The sequence below is a fragment of the Pogona vitticeps genome, chromosome 1, assembly GCF_051106095.1.
Source record: "Pogona vitticeps strain Pit_001003342236 chromosome 1, PviZW2.1, whole genome shotgun sequence".
NCBI classification, from domain to species: domain Eukaryota; kingdom Metazoa; phylum Chordata; class Lepidosauria; order Squamata; family Agamidae; genus Pogona; species Pogona vitticeps.
This window is the reverse complement of record NC_135783.1, coordinates 88,147,191-88,166,510: the sequence shown is the minus strand read 5'-3', so window position 1 is coordinate 88,166,510 and position 19,320 is coordinate 88,147,191. Positions and strand designations below refer to the sequence as shown.

General features: G+C 41.5%; 1 long non-coding RNA gene across 1 annotated transcript; it reads right to left on the bottom strand.

Annotated features, from left to right (window-relative positions):
- Positions 1-2,776: 2,776 nt before the first annotated feature.
- LOC144585980 (uncharacterized) lies at positions 2,777-7,893 on the bottom strand. The gene is made up of 2 exons (XR_013540639.1): positions 7,386-7,893; positions 2,777-3,218 (listed from the first exon to the last, which is right to left on the bottom strand). It is a non-coding gene; the product is annotated as an uncharacterized LOC144585980 (long non-coding RNA).
- Between the last annotated feature and the right edge of the window lie 11,427 nt (positions 7,894-19,320).

Genomic DNA, 19,320 nt, shown 5'->3' with positions numbered 1-19,320 from the left:
CAAGCGAGGCAAGGCTTTTTTTTACTCTTGACAGCAGAGGATGCATGGGCACTTTGGGGGGGCAGGCAAGGTGGGGGCCACAAACTATCATCCGGCGGGCCACAAACAGCCCCCGGGCTGCATGTTTGAGACCCCTGGTTTAAAGCACTCTCTGGGTGGTTTATAGGTTGATTTTGCAGGCTATACATTGCCCACCCCTGTGAGCTGGGTACTCATTTTCCTGACCTCAGGAGGATAAAAGGCTGAGTCAACCGTGAGCCGGCTACCCGGGATAGAACCTCAGGTCATGATCACAGTTTTGGATGCAGTACAGCAGTTTAACCACTGCACCACAATGCTAACCATGAGGTATTGTTTTTATTGCATATTGTAAACAGGCCAGAAAATGGCAACACTAATGAGGTGGTACAAACAAACAAACAACCAAACAAATATTGCTTTTTAGCAGGATTTATTTTTTACTTTTGGATTCCAGCTACAATAAATGTATGCAGCTATTCAGCTATGCTAACTAGTATGTCTGAAAGTATGATAATGAATAATAAACGAATTTTTTGCCACTGTCACCCATTAAGTCAAACCAGTATTAGCCAAAACCACGTGAGTTATTTTACAACAGTTGTCTTAGGGCAAAAGTTTTCTTTACAACTTTTACTTAGTCTAAGTTTTTGTGGACTTTAATCCACTTCTTCAGGTGCATGGAGTTATTCAGATGCATAGACATCAGTACAAACATGGGACAGAAGTGCCAGAACACTAAACATAGTTTTTTCAGCGACTGTCACGTAGAGATAAAAAGGGCTTTTACCTTATATGGAGTGAGAAATGCCTGAAGCTGGATTTTGAAAAGGAAGAGACACTCAATATTATATTGCAAATATCCTCTGGCTGTAGGAGATAATCAAAGAATTTCAGAAGAAAATCAGTCTATGCTTTATAGACTACAGCAAAGCTTTTGACTATGTAGATCATGAGAAACTATGGTTGTTCTGCAAGAAATGTGCCCCAGCACACTGGGTGTGCCTCAGCACTTGATTGTCCTGATGCTACCATCAGGACAAAGCATGGAGAGACAGAATGGTTTCCAATAGGCAAAGGTGTCAGACATGGGTGCATTTTATTCCCTTATCTGTTAATCTGTACACAGAGTGGTAGAATATACCAGATGGGCGGGATATAAATAAATAAATAAATAAATAAATAAATAAATCAATCAATCAATCAATCAATCAATCAATCAATCAATCAATCAATCAATCAATCAATCAATCAATCAATCAATCAATCAATCAATCAATCAATCAATCAATACTGAAAGCCAGACTAGATACAGATGAAGGAAGAGTGAACATTGGTGGAGGAAACATCAATGATTTAAAATATGCAGATGCCATCTTACTGACTGCAAGCAGCAATGACTGACTTCCTAAAGGAAGTCACAGGAGTTTACAGGAGCTGAACAGGGCACCTGAGGACAGAACGTTTTGGAAATTGCTTATTCATAGTGTTGCCATAAATTAGAGGGGGTGACTTGATGGCACACAGCAGCAGCAATGAATGACAAACATTCAATGAAGGAAGCAAAGTGTGTAATGGAAAAGAAAAATGAACATCATGGCCATGGTCAATCAGTGTTTGTTAAGGGATCCTGTAGGGTTGTCAGTAGAGATGGGGGTGTTCGTATTTGTATATGAATATGAATACCCCTGCACAGCTAGATATAAAGAGGGCCCACCCCCTGCTGCCACTGACTCCACACTCCCTCCGAATCGCTCTGGAGCTCACAGTTGACTTGCCACTCATCGGTCTGGCAGGGAAGCTGAATATGAATACCCCCATCTCTAGTTGTCAGAGAAAAGTTTTAATGGCAACTGTTTCAAGTTGCTTGAATGTCATAAATGGGTGACAAATACTTCCAAGCACAAACAAGCAGATTAATCCACATAAAGTGGAGAAAGGCCTTTGATTTCTGGCGAAACGCACAGATTAAATCAGAGAAGCATGAGGAAGAGAAGTGAAAAGTTGATACCGCATTTGGGTAGTGAGAAGCACAAGCCTCTAGAGAGAAGCAACTCCTCTTCTCCCCCATTCTCCTGCTGGAGCTTGGATAGCTTTTCTGATTTGGATCCAGCAGTTCTAAAGAATGATGTTGTGCTGCAGAAACTTCTTAAGTAAGTAATTTCTTCTCTGTTCTCCACTTCCTTCCCTATTTTTTTTTGCTTCGATCATCACCTGGAACAATTTGTACTTTTCATTTTACATTCTGTGTCCAGCCATCACGGGATGCATCATTCAATGAGGGTGAGCTAGAACTTAATAGGAGTATAAGATCGCTGGATCCACTAGACTCTGGGAGGCCACGTCCTCAGATAGCAGCTCATCTTTGGGAGGCTAAGATCCTGCACTCCCTTGTAAAGGCAGCTCTGAGGTTGAGTCAGAGAAGACTAGACCTCTCCTATCACATATGTATGCCACAGGCTGGAGGCATTACGCTGGCTTAAAGCCCCTGGGCAAACTACTGAGCTGTAGAAAAGGACCCTTCTTTCCAAGGAGAAACACAAGCCAAAGCCAGCAACTGAGTTCTTCTAGTTGCCCAAACACCTTCAGATGAGTGCCAGATAATCTAGCATCCTAGCTATAAAAAAACCTCTTTCACTTGAGAGATCAAGCCATTGGAGGTGTTGTGACAAACCCAGACCTACTGGGATATGTCACACAGTTACACTAAGCTGCCACCAACCATTCCCTTTAATAAGTCACACAGACCAGGGATGGATTTTTAAACAATAAAAAGAATAAGGTTTATTTTAAATACACACAGGGAAAAATAAACAATCAGGTGAATAAGATAAAGTAACGTGGCTTATCCTCACTCATACAAGCATACAGTTTGGTTCACACAGAACCCTTAACTTGAAGCACAGACCCTGAACCTATCAGTTCTGGCTAACCAACAGACACCTGAACCTATCAGGTTGGTACTCTGACACACAGAAGTACCCTGTCTGACACACAGACTCCCACAACAGCTTCTTCTTCCCAGCTGCTGCTTCGTCACACCCCAGTGTCTCCCAGCTTCTTCTGTCTCCACCACACAGGCATCACATATTTATACAGTACAGCCCCTCCTCCTGATGTCCCGCCTTCCACTCTCCATAGGATGGAACTTTCCCTCCAAACCCATGACAGACAGGTAACATCAGTGCTGTATGTAACACCTCCCCTCTTTATAAGTTGTTTTGTAGGGGGAAAGCTAAGGTGCTTTTTCCCAAAAAACAACCTGGATAAAACACACAACAACAGTTATACATACCATATAATACTTACTTATACTTACTCTAAGTTAACCATAGCAATTAGGCATTTTAAACATTTACCATATACATTACATCCATTTACCTTTATTCATACAAACCAATTCAAAACCAGGTACATTTAACTTTTTGTTCACAATATATACACATAGTCCATGTTTCTTTCGCCGTCTTCAATCTTCAGGTCTTCTTGATAAGGCGTCAGCAACACAGTTCACTGACCCTCTGACCACCTTCACTTCAAAGTCATAGTCCTGTAGGTTTAAAGCCCACCTCATAAGTTTGCTATTGTGGGTTTTCATTGTCTTTAACCATTGCAATGGTGAATGGTCAGTACACAGAATAAAATGTCTTCCCCAGATGTAAGGCTTGGCCTTCTGGATCGCGTAGACTATGGCCAAACACTCCTTCTCCACGGTTGCCAAATGTCTCTCACCTTTTTGAAGTTTCCTACTCAGGTAGGACACTGGATGCTGGTCACCATTCTCATCCTCCTGGCACAGAACTGCTCCTACCCCGCTGTTAGACGCATCGGTGTAGATGATGAACTCCCGGTCGAAGTCTGGAGCACGCAGGACAGGATAGTTGATTAACGCCTCCTTCAACCTCTGGAACGCCGCCTCACAGTCGCTGGTCCACGGGATGCGGTCATCAGCCGTCTTCCTCGTCAGATCGGTCAGCGGAGCCGCAATCTCGCTAAACCTCGGGATGAACTTTCTGTAGTAGCCCACCAACCCAAGAAATGATTTGACTTTTTTCTTGGTGTTGGGTCTAGGCCAATCACGAACTGCTTCTATTTTGGCCTCCAGGGGTTTTATCATTCCTCCCCCTACCATGTGACCCAAGTATTTTATTTCTGGGCTACCCAGCTGACACTTGCTGGCCTTTACTGTTAGCCCTGCTGCACTTAACCTCTGCAGCACTAACTCCAGGTGTAACAGGTGATCTTCCCAGGTATTACTGAAGATCCCTATGTCGTCAATGTAGGCCACTGTAAAGTCATTGAGCCCTGCCAAGGTCTGGTCCATCAGCCTTTGGAATGTGGCTGGTGCATTTCTGAGACCAAAGCTCAGGACTCGAAACTCATAGAGACCAAAAGGGCTGCAAAAGGCAGTCTTTTCTTGATCCCTGGGATCAATTCTTAATTGCCAATATCCCTTTACCAGGTCCAATGATGAGATGAACCGACAACCCCCTATGGTTTCAATCAGGTTGTCTAGCCTGGGCATTGGGTAGGCATCAGGAGTGGTTACACGGTTTAATTTCCTGTAATCAACACAAAACCTAATGCTCCCATCAGGCTTGTCCACAAGGACTATCGGAGAGGACCAAGGACTAGAAGAGGGGACGATTATGTTCTCCCTCAGCATCTCGTCCAGCTCCTTCCGCACCTTGTCCCTATAGGGTCCCGTTACTCGGTATGGGGATACTGCCTGCGGGGGTGCATCCCCTGTGTGGATCCGATGCATCACTCCCTTCACTATCCCCGGCTTGTTGGAAAACACCTGTTGATATTTACTAAGCAGCATTTTTAGTTCTTGCTGCTGGTCTTGGGTGAGTGCAGGACTGATCTTTACCTCCTCGGGGTTGTATTTTACTTCCCCTCTACCCTCCCAGAATGGTAATTCAGCTTCCTCACTCTCAGCTGCTTTTATCGCGAATAAAACCCTCTGTTCCCCTCTGTAGTAGGGTTTTAGGGCATTCACATGAACCACCCTCCTTGCTTGGTTCTCCTCCTGCTCTATTAGGTAGTTCAGGTCTGACATCTTGGAAATGACCCTATATGGTCCTGCCCATTTGAGCTGCAGTTTATTCTCTCTGCAGGGCCTAAGCCAAAGCACTTCCTCCCCTGGGTCAAAGTGCCTCTCTCTAGCTTTGTGGTCATACCATGTTTTCTGTCTGACCTTCTGAGCTTGCAGGTTTTCTGCTGCCAGCTCTAGATTTCTCCTTAGGTCATTCATCAAGGTGTCTATGTATGTCACAACGTCTTGTGGGTCATCCTGGGTGATCTGCTCCCAAATTTGTTTGATCAAATCAAGGGGCCCTTTCACCCCTAAGTGTGCAGCAAACATGTCAGAGTGACCCCTTTGTAAGATCATGGGGCGATACTTTTCAGGTACCACCAGCTGACTCCTGATCCCATCTCCCCCTTTTGAGATATTCCTCAGGACTTCTCTATATAAAATCCCCTTTTTCTCCAGAAATCTCACTGGGGTTTCAGGTGTTAGCTGGGCGTCAGTCACCTGTTCAAAACACTTTTGGAGAGTGGCGTCTGCCTTTTGCTCCTGTCCAAATCTGCTGTCTGTGGTTAAGGTTTCCACCACAGCTTCTGAACTCCCCTCTGCTTCCGTCTCTGGCTCATCATTACCCCCCTGAACTGTCCCTGTGGTGGCTTGTGAGCGTGTAATCACTAGCACCCGTTTCACATGTTCAGCCAGGTCATTTCCCACGAGCACGGCTGCTGGCAGAGTCGATGAAATCGCTAGCCGCCAATCTCCCCTCCAGCCTTGAAAGTTGACAGGTACCTCTGCTACTGGCAGAGAGATTACCTGCCCCTCAATCCCTGCCACCTTCATGCTCTCATTTGGGATTATAAACTCCCTAGGGATGATATCTGGATGGCACAGGGTTACCTGGGAACAAGTGTCCCGCAGCCCCCTATACTGACGGTCAAGTATTCCTACGTCCACCCCTGCTGTCTCAAACAACTGAGAATCTGTTTTTATCAGCAAGCAGCGCTTTACCTCCACAAGAGGACCATTTTCCTCAGCCTGATCAGCAGCGGTAGCTGTTCCAGACTGAGTAGCCATGGCAACAGGCTCCCTCAGTGAGACTGAGCCTTGCTCTTTCTGGACACAGAACACAGCTTTTGGCTTGGTCCCACTAGACTTCTGAGGCACCATTCCTTTTAGCTGCTTTAATTTCTCACACTCTGAGATTAGATGACCCTTTCCCTGACAAAAATAACATTTTCTGGTGTATTTTGATTCTCTCTCATCTTGTTTTGGTTTTCCCTCCAAAATCTGAGGTCTTTGTTTCATGTCTGAGGGCTTCCCTTCACCATGGGCCCCTCCCCCTTGCTGGCTTTTTCCTTTTATTCTCAAATCCAGCTCCTTTTGCTTGGCCTCAAACTCAGCCCTGATCTGTAAAATTTCTTCCTCAGCCCTAGCTTTTATCTCTTTTACTTTTTCTTCCGTCTTATCTCTGATTTCTTTTAATTTAATGTCTTTTTGCTGATTATATTTTTCAAGATCTTGCTCCCTTTGTCTGGCCTGAGCCTCATACTTTTCTTTCTTTGACATTTCTTCCACTGATAAATTGTTAATGAACTTATTTAGGAACTTCAATTCTAATTGTACCATTCTAATTTGGAGTTTCAGTTCCATCTGTTTGATCCTCATGTCCATTCCCCTTTTCTTGGCATCTGCCTCTGCCTGACTGATTTCAGCTCTTTCTTTTCTTCTGATTTCCATTTCCCTCACCCTCAGTTCATGCTGTTGGGCTAGGAGCATTTTTCTGAGTTCTGGGTTCTGCTCTCCTGTGCTGTCACCCTGCACTGAGCCAAATTCATCCTCAGAACCTTGGTCAATCTGGGGGTCTTTCACTTCACTCATGTCTGCTATCTGGCTTCGAGTCAAGGGCATAATCCCCCCTCAGACCAGGCTGCTTTAAAAAGTCAAGCCTCAGAATAAAACGACCACTTTTTTCCTCCTTGCCTCAGAACCAGCTCTCCCTAGAGATTGCTGCTGTTCTTCAGCACTACTTGCAACAGTATCGAGTCAGAGCCTACCCCCCTCTGCTGGGCCTCTCAGCTGGCAAGCTAGATCACTGTTGCTACGCAGTTTTGCCTCAGCGTTTTCCCGCCAAAACTAGGCTGCCTCAGAGCACCTTAATCTAAGTCTCCCCAGTTGGCACGTTCTTCTACTAGCGCACCTCCCCGTGAGGTACACCTAGAAGATTACCTACGCGCCTCAGACTGTCCCTGACTAGACCCCCCTTGCTCTGGGCACACTTGCCAAGGCTTTGCTGGACCGCTGGACAACTGGACCAGTCGTATCCCACACGCTGGACACCAATCAATGTGACAAACCCAGACCTACTGGGATATGTCACACAGTTACACTAAGCTGCCACCAACCATTCCCTTTAATAAGTCACACAGACCAGGGATGGATTTTTAAACAATAAAAAGAATAAGGTTTATTTTAAATACACACAGGGAAAAATAAACAATCAGGTGAATAAGATAAAGTAACGTGGCTTATCCTCACTCATACAAGCATACAGTTTGGTTCACACAGAACCCTTAACTTGAAGCACAGACCCTGAACCTATCAGTTCTGGCTAACCAACAGACACCTGAACCTATCAGGTTGGTACTCTGACACACAGAAGTACCCTGTCTGACACACAGACTCCCACAACAGCTTCTTCTTCCCAGCTGCTGCTTCGTCACACCCCAGTGTCTCCCAGCTTCTTCTGTCTCCACCACACAGGCATCACATATTTATACAGTACAGCCCCTCCTCCTGATGTCCCGCCTTCCACTCTCCATAGGATGGAACTTTCCCTCCAAACCCATGACAGACAGGTAACATCAGTGCTGTATGTAACAGGTGTATCCTTGGATACTTGATTACCTGGTACACTGAACCTGCTGCTGACTCCTTGGTGCGTGAGATTTTTTGGACTGCCTGATTCTACTTTTGGATTTGTTTGCTTGTATGATTCTTGGACTCGCTTAACTTGGAATGTTTTGACTCTAAATGTGGATCTCCTGCACCTGGTTTGTCTTGTATTCCAATAACCCTCTGCTTGGTGGCCCTGAAACTAATCCCACCCCAGAAGCAAGACAGTAACTGGAATATTCTAGTTTTCTGCATTTTCCTATTTTATTATTTCTTGCTCTTTATTCATTTACCCTAGTACACAGAGGAATATCAGGACTCTAGTGTGTATTGGTCAATTATATTCAACAAGGAAAGACAGAATTGAAAATATGTCCAGAGTTACAGGAAAATAGATAAATGAAGCACCACAACCTCCAAGTTAAGAAAGTATCATGCTCTGCTTGTTATCTGAGGATGGATTCACACAACAAAGTAATTTATTTTATCTGTCAGTTTACAGACACAACATGAGTTTTAAGGTTTTCTTTTGAATAGAAATCCAGGAATTCAATCGAATCCAATTGTACCAAGTCCAACTACAGAGAAAATAGGTTGAGGGGAATGTCATATACATTACGGAATGCTTACTCCCTCACAAACTTCTCATTCCCGGAGAAGAGCTAGGTTTGTCCTCTCCCTCTCTCTTGCATCAGATTGGTTTGGAAGCTAAACCAAGCCCCTCTTCCCTGAATAAATGGACTTATTTCTAGGAATAAAAAGAATACCAACTGATTTTTCATTCTTGTTGATTTAGCCTTTCTCAACATGAGGTGTCAAGTCCGATGAGATTCCTTACCTCAAGCCAAGAGCAAAACAAAGAGCTTTTTATTCCTTCTTCAACATCTCTATAATTTGTGCACAATGCCTTTGATGACCATTCCCTTTGAGAAGGAGAACGTACATGCAGCCAGTGCAAAAAGGCCTGGCTAGTTTTTAAGAAAGATGCAAGCCCTGCATCTAATACTTCAAGTTCTTAAACGAATAGTCCTAGTCTTAAAACTGCAGAGCTGGAGGGGAGCCTATGGATCATCAAGTCCAGCCACTGTCAAGGACGCACAATAGGGAATTGAACTCCCAGCCTCTGGCTCCATAGCCGGGGCTAACAATCGCTTCCTCAGGGTTGTACTGGGGTTCATCCCTTCCTTTCCAACACTGCAATTCAGGTTTTTCATTGGGAGTCTCTCTAATGGCATATAAAGCAAATTTTTCCTTTCTATAATATGTCTTGATCATATTCATGTGTACAACCCTTCTGCCTTCTTCTCCCTTCCTCTAAAGTACATAATTCACATCACTCATTTTAGAGAGCCACCTTATATGGACCTGACCATGCTTCTTGTAATTTGTTTCCTCTAATGGGTCTTAGCATTAATGCTTCTTCTCCGGGATTAAACATTCTTTCCCTGGCCTTACTGTTGTACAACTGTTTTTGATTTTCCTGAGTGCTCTTCAAGTTCTCTGCTGTTGTTTCCAGAGACTGTTGTAAAGAGTTCACCAACTTATCTACGTATTTGATAACTGATTCAGGGTCACCCGCTCTATATTCTTCCCAGCTCTGATGGAGTAAATCGCTTTTGCGATTGCAAAAACATCGATGTCCAGCGATTTCGTTGTCAAACGGAGCGCCCGTTAAGCGAGGCACCACTGTATATGTTTTTCAATTTCTAGTGGGCTATTTAGATTTTGAACTATCCTGTGTCCTTCCCCCTCCCCCAGCTCTGGATTATTTACTTGTAAGGAAGCCTATCAATGTCACAATTAAATCTAGTGCCCCGAGTGGTTTTCTTGTAAAAATCTGGTTCAAATATCAATAAAAAGACAATCATGGCAACACTGGTTGTTTTATCACACTCTGTGTTCAGCCTCTCATGTCTGCCAGAAAGGGGCCAAGAGGAGTGGCTGTTTCTGAATGACTGCACCTGAACTGGAAAATGGGCCTTGCTGCTGCGAAGACCAGAGGCCGTTACCAAGGACAGTTATGGTATCCCAAGCAACCATGATGAATGTTGCATGGAGACAGAAGCTAGCTAAACAAGAGATGGACCATCTGGTACACTGTTATCCTAATTCCAATACTAGAGTCTATTTATCTATATAGCCATCACTCTGGCTACAGGTTTCTTTTATTTTTTAAATCTGCATATAAAGCCACTTAACCAAAGGGCACTTAGAGAAGCTGGCAATATGAAAGCAATTGCCAATGCTTCAATCCATAAGCTACTTTACTGTATGATGCATTTTATTAGGTAATTGGCAAGGATAATGGGTAGACAGCCTCTTATATCTAAAACAGTGCTTATAATATATCCATTGGCATCTTTTAAAGACAGCTAGCTTCCCTTAGATTCTAGAGGGTCAAGATACATCATTAGTTTTTGACAGCAAAACGTTAAAGCTTTTAAGCTTTTCCCCCCTCAGAAAGTGCTTAGATCAGGAAAACTGAGGAACATTTAGCCGTGAGAAATCAAAGAAAGAAATATAGTCAGATTTGGTTGTTTATAAAATGAAGAAAAAGAGAACCATCAAAAAGATTATTCTGCTTAAAAGAAAAAAAAAGATTATTCATATTAAAATATCAATAATGTAATTTAATGTACAGGACTGCTTTATTCCCTGTGTCATTTCAAGTGATTTGCCTCAGTCAGAGAGCAGTTATGGGGGAGTGGAGAGGAAAGGAAAGGGAAAAAAGGAAAAAGGAAAAAAAAAGTACCTCTGGGCATAGGCATGAATACCTACTTCTGGCCACCCAACTCAAGTGCAGTAGTAATAGCATTTTACAAGAGATTATGACAAACTGACATTCCATGAAAGGGTGTCAAACTGTTTCATAGTTAAAAAACAGAAGTGAAAAACTTCTGTTGCAAGCACATTGTATTATCTCAGCATTCAAGCCACAGTGGTTTGCTGTGACAAAATGCAAACCTACTCTGCTCTGCTTTGGCTACCATATGTTGTACAGAATAAAGATGTACAGTGTCACATGGTTTCTTCCTAAAGGATTGTCACAAGAAGCAGGGCTGTATACTAAAAATGTGAAAAATATTCACTCTCAATCTTATTGTATTCCTCCAAATTGCAGCTGCATTTTCCCCCATTTTTGTTTCATACTAGTTTGTGAGGTTGTTTTTTTATTTCCTCACTGAGAACTCATACACCTTTTTGGTGCATTTTCTATATTTTGTACATGTATTTAAGTGTTTCACCTAATGCATGCTATCTCTTGAATCTCTAAAGCAGGGGTGTCCAACCTTTCACCTTCCCTGGGCCACATTAGAAGACGAAAATGTGGTTTGGGCCACACATAAATATGGTTTGGGCCGCATGGGGGGAGGGGCCCTCCGCAGCCCCACTCCAAGTGCTCTTACCAACAGCTGTGATCTCAGACAGAAGAGGCTGCCAGCTTTGACTCCGGCGGCTTTATGGGGCCAGGAGGGGTCCACCTATTGACGGAGATGGCACAATGCAGTCACACAGCCCCCCTCTCTTCTCCCCTCCCACTCCTTCCTTCCTTCCCTCCCTCTCTCTCCCCTACCGTTGTGACGTGCCCCAGCTGCATTCCGGCCGCGAGCGCCAGCAGTATAACTTGAAACTTTGGAATTTCTTTAAAAATAAAAAATTGCACTGGGCCGCATTATCAGCCGACGTGGGCCGCATGTGGCCCTCGGGCCGCAGGTTGGACAAGCCTGCTCTAAAGTTTATGTACTGTATATATTTTTCAGTTGTACACAATTTAGCTTTTTTAAAAAAAAAATGCATATTTTTAAAATGTATGTTTTCACTGAAATGTCCCTAAAGCCTAGCAAAAGTATAAATTCTCAAGGTTTGAAAATGCTACTTTCAGAGACTGCTGAATCAAAATTCTTTCCTATCCCTACTACAAGCAGCAGAAGCAGCATTCTTTGGAGAAGAAAGTCAGCTTCTAAGAGGACCCTATTGGAAAAGCATCTTCTAACAGTGTAGGACTCACTCTCCACAGAAACATGAACAGGGTCTTGTTCCCACTAACAAACAGAGCCCAGCAGAGCAGCCATATTTACTCTGACAGCATTTGGTTAGAATTTGCTCTCTGCTTGCAAATCCACTATTGAGTGTTCACTCTCTGAAGTTTGATGAAGAAGAAAAAAGTCCAAGACAGGTGGGAGAAATGTTGGGTAAAGGACTTTGATTATGGTGATTGTGGTAAAGTACTAAAAACTTAAAACAGAGTTAAAACACAATTCATAGTCACATATGCACTTGAAAATAGGCAGCATCTTGAAAGATTTTTGAGAAATAAAAATAAGATAATGGAGTTTTATTATGGTGAGAAGCAGCAATTACTGCAGTACCAATAAGCCTTTATCTAGCTTCAGAACAGGAGAATATATCACAATACTATTTAGTAAGAATGTGAATGGCAAAAAAAAATCTATTTTTATTTCATTCTGGGTTCTTTGGAGGGGTGCCTTTTTCATTTTTGTGTTTTTCCACGCACCAGTTAATTTTCATGCACCAGTTATCTTTTTCTCCATTCATGTTCTGTCACTTTTCCAAAAGCCCTAAGGAAACTGTAAAAACGACCCCAAATAGATGAATGCAAGGCAAAAGAAACTCAATCTACTCCAGAAGCAGGCAATAATACAACTGACAACATCAGAAACCAAATAAAGCAGCCTTCCCAAAAAAACATCAAAATTTGACTAAAGCCGCCCCCCCCAAATCACCAAAATATGCACATTTGGCAGAATACACAAAGTAAATTGACCAAATAATAGTTTTAAAGTATCTGTCAAACAGGAAAGTACCTACCCCTACCCACCCAACCACACACACAAAGAAATAGCAAAATGGTCACATGCCTGGAGTGGCATATTCAGCTTTGGTTGCCAATCCTTGGTTACCCATCAACCATGTGGTATTTTGTATTGGCTGGCAGGAGGGTATAACTGATGGAGCACTCCACTCCTCATGTTGTGCCAGTACTATTCTGCTGTAACCAACTGAAGCTGTGGCCTTTCACTTGTACATAATTTATCTGCAATAAATTTGTTAAATGATGACAGTGTGTATTCTTGGGTTGCACAAGCTAAGGATTCTCATGTCTGGGTTTGCAAACATGCTCGGGTCTTTTAAACATATTGTTTTTACAGAAAGACATGTTAGCTGACCTCAACATTAAAGCTGAGTTTAAGCACATGGGAAGGTACCTTTTACTACTCTTGTTCCATCATGTTCAGTGTTGTCAACACCAACTGCTGGCAGCTCTCTAGAGTTTGAAGCAGGATTGTCTTCTTCTCCTACCTGGAATTCCCTAGTATTTCCTGGGGATCTCCCATCCAAGAACTAACCAGGTTTAGTCCTGCAGAGCTTCCGAAAGCAGCCAAGGTGAGGTGTTTAGGATGATATGGTGGTTGTCCAGAAAAGAACAGATGATTCAATTTTCATACAATGGTACAAATGGCTATGAACAAATGGTAGACTTACTAAACTTTATTCTAGAATCAAACAGTGGGAAAAGGTGTCAAAGTAGAGAAGACTATTATCTACGTTGTCCTGTTTGGCAAGCTTTAGTATATGGCTGAATTTTTAAGCTGTTGCTACTGAGGTTTTTCATGTGACACAAGTGAAATCTATCCTCCAGTAGAGACAGTCCTTCTGTCTAGGGTTGCCCTCTTCTATTGACAGCTATTCAAAAGCTGGAGAAGTGCTATCCTGATTGCTCTTCTTCAGTCTAGGCGTAACCAGTTTAGCAACCTTTCTTCATATGACATGCTTTTCAGTAATGAGGTTTCCATTCATTATTTGATCCTTTCACTTCTATAATGTCAAATAATCATTAGTGAGGCTGCACTGATAAGTTTGATTATATATATCGAGCAGAAAATATATGGTGGTCAGTCTGCCAGACACTTTTCATTTAAAAATATGCACTCGACGAGCTCTGAAATAACAATCTTTGTGTCTATAAAACATATTACGGCTTTCATGATCTGAATCTTGCACCTTTCAATTTGCCTATCAAATCCCTTCCAGCTATTAATAATGATGATAATAATTACATGCCATCAAGTAGATTCTGCCACATGGCAACCCTTCTCTGGGTTTCCTATGTGCAAGATAGATAGAAGTGGTTTAGCAATGCCATCTTATTGTGCTCTTGGACCATGTAGCCTGCCCAAGGCCACATAGGTTGACTCTTCTCCTGGGAGGCACAGTGAGAAATTGAGCTCCCAAACTTTGACTCCATAGCTAGGTGCTCAGCCCACTGAGCTATCCAATCTAGCTTTAAGAATTCAGAAATCACATATCCTATTTTTTTCTTCCTTACTAAATATGAATAAGGCTATAAAGCAAGACCAAAGGCAGTGATATCCATCCTCCAGGTAAAGTGCTGATAATATGAATTCTCTTTCTTCTGAGTACAAACCCTATTAAAATTGCAAGTTGTTCTTTAGATTGCTGCATAATACTCTAGCTCTCTGGAATCATACAATGAAATCATTAGCGGGATTTTTTTTAAAAAATTGGTCCTTTAGATTTAACTGTAATCTTTCTTGAATCTTTGCAGTGGAAAAGAAAATAACAGCCAACTCCTAACTACTGTCGTAAGTGCTGAGAGTTAAAAGCAAGGTCTCTCTGTTTGGGTTCCTAAAGTGTTATGGCCACAAATTTTCCACACCAGATTGAATGTCTGGAGGCCCTACCACTAAAGGTAGGCAAAAAGAACAATTCTGTATTATCATCTGTATTATCATCCAGGTATTTTACTTTGTAATGACATATGAAGAGTCTAAGGGCCTCCGCTTTGTTTGCCTTTCCTCCACCCTTCCTTCAATTTATGCCCTCAGAAAAGCTCAGAAGCAAACAAGTGACCCATTCTTATATAAATCAGGGATGGAGAACCTTGGCCCATTATGAATTTCAGCCCCTATTAGTTCCAACCTGTGTGGCCAATCATATTATGGGAGCTAAACTCCAAAGCATCTCAAAAGCCAAAGGGATATCCTTAATGTATCCCAGCTACATCTCCGAGGTTTCTTTAAATTAATTCTACTGCAATGAACAAGTCAAGGTATATCTGTTTTGTAGCCTTCAGAAATGGACTTGGCTCTTCAATGACTTGTCTTTGCCTTCAAGGATAGGTATTTATTTTGGGTCTCCTTGATCCAGGTATGATTTCATGGGGAAAGTGGCAGTTAACATGTCTTGCTATTTAGTTAAACAAATCCCTGCATAAAGAATTTAAATATTTATAAAGCCATTTTAATTCACTGAATATCATTATTTTTTTTCAGTAGGAACTGTTACTTAGCTAAATGGATTTGAGACATCAGACTATTATATGACAGATGATTTTGTCACTATGCAAAATATGAACCCTGTAATCAACTTGTTATGGCATTTCAGAAAAGTCTGTGACAGTAAAATAAGTAAACTGTCATTTGGGCAATCAAGCCTTGAAATCCTTCAGGATGAAAAAAAGGCATCTGACACAGTCTGGTAGCAATGAAGTTCAGGGATAGCGCAGGACTATTACAGTCATACATGAATGCATAAACAGTACAATAATATTACAGGAGACTACCAGAATACAGTTGCTGGTGACATAAATGTAAAATTTCACTGATTTTTTTTTCATATTTCACTCATAATTCACCTCTTCCCTAAATCAGGTTTTAAAAAGCCAACACACACACACACACACACACACACACGGATGCATAAGGCATACATGACTATATATTATACAGTCATGCATATATATAGTCATGTAACAATTGCAATGACTTCTTCCTCATGAATGCCTAATAATGAGACATTGCTTTGAGTGGTTCTTCCAGCAATCTGGAACATTCTTTAGTGACACCTGGGGAACAAGAAATCAAGAGAAACCACTTCCTCTCTTCTCTAGCAGAAGCAATCCAAAGGTGTGGATTACGGATCCAAATCACAACCAAGTCTCTGACACTAACAAACATGGTAATTGAACATAAATTATATCCTCCTCTATACTTCTTAGACTGAATGTGTCATGTAACAAGTAGCGTCACTGGCTGCAATGCATACTCACCTTGATAGACAAATATGTTGACCAGATTGCTTAGCACAGGTTTGAAAATGCATAGACAAGGTACTGATACAAAAGTACAGCTAAACATGCTTGGATTACTTGTTCTGCTATGCAGAACTACCCTTGCCTTCACCACTATAAGTAGAACAAAATATCCATTAAAGAAACTGCATATATTAAAATAGTTAATTTTGCAAATTGTCTTTCATTTTATCTGCCTGGACAGCGGTAAATATGAGCAAGATCATCTTGCCACAGTTGTGTAACCAAATATGATTTTTGCCAAGAGTGTTTGCACAGATGCTTGCATAAAAGTCACTCTAACACTTTAAAAAAAAATACAGGAAAAGCTTTTCTGTTGTGATTAAGCAGAAGACCTGTTACATGCTATGTGTTTAATTTTTTTAATGTTTCCATGATACAGAGAACAAAGCAGAAATCTTCAGTAGAGGATGGAGGTGGGGGAATGATCAGAAAGAGTGGCAGTAGCAGTCAGCAACTCCCTCAAAGATGGAAGTCCTACTGACATTCTCTAATCTCTAATACGAATGCTTTTGGAGTGGTGAAATAATATCAGAACTTATCCTATCAGAGATAGGGTTGAGCTGTATCCCCATGATCCCTGGAAGAAACTCACACATGGGCAGGGTTGATTCCCATTAAAAAATAATAATATCTGCACTACCTAGCATCTTCTTAATTTAAACAAACTGGGGGTAAAAAAGGGACACCTAGTGGTTTGTCCCAAATGCCTGTTTCATCCCGGCCTCCAAGTGAGTTCTTTGCTCCTGAGCAGACAAAGGAAGGGCTTAGACAACAGTCCCAAGGCAGGTGCCCATTCACTATGGGAGATCTCCCTTCCTTCTTCTATGTAAGCACTTACCTTATCCCTGAAAGTAATGCAAGAAGAGAAAACATAAAATGTAAGCAAAAGCCTTTTAGATTCTGTGTCCTTCTCTGTTTTCATTTAATAGTTACAAATTAACTCTTTTTCCCCAGCATGCTTTTGATTTTGCAGAAAGGCTAGAACATGCCAAAACATGGAAATTGAGTGTTACAGTTTGGCCCTAACCTCCATACTACATAAACAGATTCCTATATTGTGTTCATTTGCAGCATAGTCTCTATGCACTGGTGCCTGGAAAACAGAACCTATTATGTAACATATTAGTGGAGTTATCTATGTGCAAGGCACAGACTTTGAACATGTTGACATATGAAGGGATGATTCTGCTTCAGTTATTTTCAGATCACCAGGGCATTCTTGTTCTTAAAATAGAACCTTCTGCAGAAGGGGCTGTTGAGGTAGATCTTCTACCTGGAGCCTGACAATTTGTTGTTAACACTAGAGCAGGCATCTGTTACTTCTATCAGTATGGAACTGTTCAAGGAATTTTAATGTCCTTAAGAAACAATTATTAAACATCATTACAATTTTTATATGAAGTTTTCTTGGTCTTGTTGTACACACTATGCCCACTGTCAGGAGGACTATTACAGATAACTGAACACCTTTCACTGGTTTAATGTTTTGCATAGAAATGCTAAACATAACAGAAGGGGGCCTTTAAAAAGTATCTCCCCATGCTAGTATTACAGCTATTTTCTGTTTTAACTTTTCAAAGCATATGCACTAGTGCACAAACGAACCTTATAACCTAGTAGTTGTACATAGTCACATTCTGAATATACAGGGGAGGTTGCTTATAATAGCTGCATGATATGATTTTGCAAGTATTGTCTTCCAAGGCTGTATATCACATCACATGAAGATTTCTTGGTCTGAAAACATTTTCCAGCTCTGAAGTGGACTGGTGTAACTTTTAACAACATTGTTAAGCTGTTTACACATTCTGCATGTGCCATAGGATATGCTTTATGTGTTCAAACATAATCTTTCTATTTCTGAAATGTGCATTTGAAAATCTTTCCTTTAGGCTGACTTCTATTGCAAATTTGCAAGTGTTGATTCAAAGATCCTGATGGTTAAAACAAGTTCTCAAGCTCTATGGACCCCACTGTGGAAAGCTATACGTCTTGCATATCTACATTTCCTTCAGCTGTTAGACACTGGAGTCCTTTGGAAAGGTGGTAAGGAAATGGCATCATGGAGCTGCACAAAATTCCTCTGGCCACAAAATGTACATCTGAGCATTAAATGCAAAGCTCATCAGGAAATTCAAATTTCTGTTTCTTTGAGGTATAGAAAATCCTCATTAAATTATTCATTCTCACAGATCTGTCTTGATTAGCTGAGACCCTGAAGAAGCATTTTCAAGCCCTGTGAGATTCCTCAACTCCAGGTGAAAGCAAGGCAAGGATAGCTACTTTTGCTAGAGCCTCCAAAATCTACACAAAGGGTCTGCATAAAATTAATGTTTCTTCCCTTTCAGAAACAAAGCACATACACAGGAAGCACAGAATGACTAGCTAATTATTTAAACATGCAAATAACCCCTCTTTGATTGAACCAGCAGGATCAACACTTGCAAAATTTGCAACAGAAGTCAAACTAAAGGAAATTTTTAAATGCTTTTAACCCTTAAAAGCCAATGTACCAAAGCACTAATTACTATCATTTTGTTCAAGTTGTATTATTTATGTCTAAGCCTTGTTTTCATTAAAGTGATATTTTGCACAATTCTCCTTAATTTGCAGAAAAATTCTTGTTCCCTGTCAAAGTGCAACAAAAAGTCCCATCAAAGTCCTCTCTTCTGCAGAACAGAGAGAGTAATTTTTCAATTCCTTGTTCTCCCATGCAAGACAACAATAAGCAAGGATTTATATCCCTGGTTTTTCCTATCAAGTGGTGTTGAAAGGGGTGCTTCAAAGTGGTAAATTAGTGTAAGGCTGCTTGCTGGCCAACTCACACACAACTGAGTGCATGGCTTGTACAAGGAACAAATAATTAGCATAGTATACACATGTTGTTACTGCCTTGGAGGCAATAGAACAACCCTAGAATTCAGAGAATCTACTGGTGAAGATGGAAGAAGATTCAGTAGAGGAAAATGAAGGAGAGAAAGAAAAAAAGGGAAGAGCAGATGAAAGGAAAGAGCATGTGGGTAGATCACTAAGGCATTTTTAATTGTATGTGAAGCTGGTACAGCTTAAGTGAGTAAAAAAAGACTGGTGAGATGGGGGCAGAGGGAGGAAAAAAAGAGTTACAGCATTGAGCCAAGCCTAACACCAATTGGGTTTGAACTGGGACCAAGCTGGTATGTTCCCCAGTGTAATAAATAATTTAAGAAGATGAATGGGTAACATGTAACCCCTATCTCTGTTA